This window comes from Carlito syrichta, unplaced genomic scaffold (genome assembly GCF_000164805.1).
Source record: "Carlito syrichta isolate Samal-C Ts95f unplaced genomic scaffold, Tarsius_syrichta-2.0.1 Scaffold301704, whole genome shotgun sequence".
Lineage (NCBI taxonomy): Eukaryota > Metazoa > Chordata > Mammalia > Primates > Tarsiidae > Carlito > Carlito syrichta.
In genome coordinates, this window is record NW_007245800.1 from 539,457 (window position 1) to 544,155 (window position 4,699).

The 4,699-nt window shown below is 37.3% G+C and overlaps 1 pseudogene; it reads left to right on the forward strand.

The window, feature by feature from the left end:
* The first annotated feature begins 1,537 nt into the window (after positions 1–1,537).
* Positions 1,538–1,811, forward strand: LOC103257426 (annotated as a pseudogene).
* Positions 1,812–4,699: the final 2,888 nt, after the last annotated feature.

Below are 4,699 nucleotides of genomic sequence, written 5' to 3' on the forward strand. Positions count from 1 at the left end.
AAGAAACATGGTGGTAAAACATTAGAAAAATTGTAGTTTAATAGTTTTACAAACTGAAGGGACAAGGGGTGAGGATTGAGAAAGGAAGCTGCACACTATTTTCCGAACCTTCTGTGAGTGAGACTTCTAGAAACAATTAGATATGGCTTTAAAGTGTTCAGGGCCTGTCTGAGGTAAACAGAAAAAGGCAAAATGTATTACTTCCATCAGTGTCAATTAGAGGTAGGATAGGCCTAAGTATCTTAAGATATCCCCATTTCCCCATTGAGAAGTAATGACGTTAATAGATATATAAATAACTTGGCCATTGTTTTCTGGCTCTCATAGGTAGGGCCCGTATTGAGTCCATCTTAGTCAACATTTGTATAAAAAGTCCAAGAAATATATCGTAGAAAAGTAAGACTATTATTCTAGCCCTGATAATTCCCAGTGCATTATTTTTTCTAAATAACTTTGGAACATACCTCTATTTTACATTTATTGGAATTAAAGAGCTTCAAGTGACAATAGCAGGTTCAAATGTCATCTTGAAAATAATCCTTCAGTATTACTGGATTTTAATAATCCTTCAGTATCATGCATTTTAATTATGATAGCAAAATATAACTTAAAAACCATAAGATCTAGAGTCAGAAAAACCTGAATTCATGTTCAAAGTTAACCTCTACCTATTTTTTGCTCTGTGAACCTCAATTCCTTCAAAAATAAAATGGGGATAATTATACTCAATTCCTTCAAAATAAAATGGGGATACTTACTTTACTGGGCTGTTGTAAAAATAAAAGTAAATGTAGATAAACCATCTGGCCCATTGTAGGTGCTCAATAAAAAGAAGCTATAACTAACTACATTCTGTTTCTCTTGGAATAGTATTATTTGGTTTACTACTGCACTTTTACTCGGGCACGTATTATAATGATCAGCTTCTAAGAGTAACCAGCAGTTATATCTACATTTTCCCCAAAAGGTAGGAAAATCTGTGCCTCTTAAAATGTACTATGTATGAGGCAGGTTTCCTGCACTGGCCATGGTAGAGCACTTAGGAATCACTTCATATTACAATATTTCATGATAATTCATCCCATTTTTTCAGTAGGTTATGATGCTATCTCTGTGTGATCCAACCAACATAGAATATGCCTTCCAAAACTGCCTTTGACTTTGGTCAGATCTGCTTATATTTGAAAGCAGATATTTCTATGACATTACTTTGCTAATTTCCTTCTTTGCCACATATTTCCACATGGAAAGAAAGGGCAGACCTTTCCATGAGTTGTGTCTATACAGAGCTAACTGGGCAAAGCAATTATAAAGAAATTTTGGTTACATTGGCTACATGTTGTAAATGGGCTTTGAAGACTAATCTTAGGATAGCTACACCTTTTCCTTTAATCAGGAGAGATTACATAGTGCTTTTTCACCTCTTCTCTCTTAGAAGTTTATAATATGAAGGGGCAAGAACGACCTCCGGACCCACCAAAGCCCATATGCCACTCCATCCCCGTGTCCAACACCTTAGTTCGGCTGCCATCACCACCATGCCCAAGAGAAAGGCTGAAGGGGATGCTAAAGGAGATAAAGCCAAGGTGAAGGACGAACCCCAGAGAAGATCTGTAAGGTTGTCTGCTAAACCTGCTTCTCCAAAGTCAGAGCCCAAGCCTAAGAAGGCCCCAGCTAAGAAGGGAGAGAAGGTACCCAGAGGGGAAAAGGGAAAAGCCGATGCTGGCAAGGAGGGGAATAACTCTGCAGAAAATGGAGATGCCAAAACAGACCAGGCACAGAAAGCTGAAGGTGCTGGAGATGCCAAGTGAAGTGTGTGCATTTTTGATAATTGTGTACTTCTGGTGACTGTACAATTTGAAATACTATTTTTTATCAAGTTTTATAAAAATTCAGATTTTTTTCTAAGCTACATTGTTAACACACAGAACACTTCATTGTTTTTTGGGAAAGGGGCATATGTCACTGATAGAATGTCTCCAAAGCTGGATTGATGTGGAGAAAACACCTTTCCCTTCTAGTTTTAAGAGACTGCCTCTTGGCTTTCAGGAGGAGGGATTCCCCATAGCCACCTTGGTACAAATGCCTTGTGGTGTGGAAAAACATTTATTTTTCCCCTTCTCCTTTTCTGCCTTAAGCATAGACTTAACTCCCTTATGCCCAGACATCTGTTGGGACCTGACCCTCAATAATTGGTTACCAGTATGTCAGTGATGCCACTGAGATGGCACCCCTGATAAGAGCAGCAGTTTCGTTTATAGATTGTGGATCTTCAGACAAATTCTGCCATTTTCATTTCATTTCCTGAAAGTCAGGATCGGCTTGTGAAAAGTTGTCAAACAACATGCTAAATGTGAAATGTCAACCCTCACTCTAAACTTCTTCCCTGTTCAGAGCATCAAATGAAGACTTCATTGGGTTTTTATAGTGGCTTTCTGATTTTGGTAGTTCATTAAAGAAGGGAGTTTGAAAGTTGTTGTATACTATTAAAGATTGTCTGCCCATATCCTGCCTGAAATAACATGATTGCTTATGAAAAGTATCTTTAATAAAGCTGGATACAGTTTGGCAAATAAATAGATAAATAAATAAATAAAACATGAAACATGAAGTAAAATACCAAGTTACTATTGTCAGCAGAATAAGGAGCAGTTCAAAATATCAGAAGATGCAGATATGTAGCTACCAGTTTCATAGCACCAGTCAGTCAATTTATCTAGTCCAGCTGTTTCAGCTTTCTAGTATCTATAGACTATTCATTTAGCCTTCATGAAGGACCCAGAACAGGTTCAAATTGCATGTGTAAAGTGCAATATTCTATTGTAAACTAAAAATAAAATTTTAAGTCCCCCAGTCAACTGAATAGACTCCCTTTAGGCTAAGGAAAATCTGAAAAACTGAATTTCAGATTATGATGGGAAAGAAGGTCCAACATGCCTCATTATACCCCCTCCCTTGTGAAGTTTTAGGCATGACTAACATTAACATTAAAATAGAGATCATCAGAAGACTGACAAAACAAATTGTGGCACTCAGACACCAAATTTCAACATAACTCTGGTAAAATATGAGACATAGCAGGCCCTAAAAGAAATAAAAATACCTCAAAATATGTTTCTGTGAATATTTTAAAGTGACTCTGCAGAGCCTTTTCTTGCAGAAATTTGCATGTGTAAAGAACACCTTTTAAATAGACCTTCTGTTCTCTTGAAACCCTGCTACTTAAGAGGCTTCATCTATATAACAGAACCTAGGCCTCTATAACTCCCCTTATCTTAATTCAAGCACTTCTGTTACTGATTCAAATTCGTTAGACAGAATACAACTCTTTCTACCAATTACCAATCAGAAAATCTTTGAATTCACCTATGACCATTAAGTTCCCTCCTCAGCCCCACTTGTTTTCTCAGGCCCAACCAATGTAAACCTCTCATGTATTGATTCATGCTTTGCTTGTAACTTCTTTCGATCTTCCTAAATATGTTTAAAATTAACCTGTAATTCAATCATTTGGGTCACATGCTCTCAGGACCTCTTGGGACTGTGCCATGGGATTGTCTCAGAATAAACCTCTTTAAATATTTTATAGAGTTTGACGTTTTTAATCAACACCACTTAACACACATGCCTCGAAGACCTACTCTGGAAAAAATAATTGTGTGGATGAAAATGGTATAGTATGTAGCCTCTGTCATGGAGGAATGTTTCATTTGGTGAGAGAGATAACCATGTACACAATAAATGATAATACAAAGCAAAATTGTGTGAAATAGTGTGGTTTTGAATTGGAATTAATTATAGCCAGAGAAACTGGAAAAGCAACTTATATTCCTGGACCAGGAATAAAATGTAGCATTTCCACGTGGGGCTATCAGTGCTCAGCATGGAAAGAACATCCAGTGTATGAAGGATAGGGTATCATCTGGGGTGAGGGGGGCTAGATCCCTCCAGTCAGGATAAATGCAGAAAGATATTTGAAGTCCCATCAGAGAAATTTGAATATAATGTTACTCGTAGACTGGACAATATGACAAGAGAGGCAAGTGTGAAGGAGTAAGGATGTTTTGAATATGTTCAGTTGGAAGTGTTAGCATAACCGTAGGTTCTCTTTGTCTAAGAGACAGTTGGAATTATTATTCTGGAGCTAAAGAAAAAGGATAAAAACTGAAGACAATTTGACTTGCAACACCATAAAGATGGTAGTTACAGTCAGTAGCATAAAGATTGTAGTTAAAACTATGGGAGTGAATAAACTAACATGACAAGAAGATGTAGATCAAGACCAAAGGGAGAGAGTGAAGACAGATTGTGGGTGGAGGGGAGGGGTATTCCTACCTTCTTCACTTGAAGCAGTGCCCACAAGAGACACAAAAAAGAAACAAAGAGAGAGAAGTAAGAAGAGAACTAAAAAAGTACATCATCATAGAATTCAAGGGGAAGAGAAAGGTTCAAAGAAGAGCTGGTTGCTAAACAAATGATGAATTCTGTATAAAGGTTGAGGGTGAAGAGAACACCAAAACAAAAAAGTGTAGTTATATGGTCACTGAAGGTCATTAGTGTCCTTTTGTAGAGGTGGCAGTAGAGTTGATAGGTAGAATAAAATTGTTAGCAGTTGAACAGTGCATTGAAAACAGGAAATAGAGTCCTCAGTTATAGAAGAGGTAGAGTGGAAGGATGCTGATGGATTTTCAGGGCTATT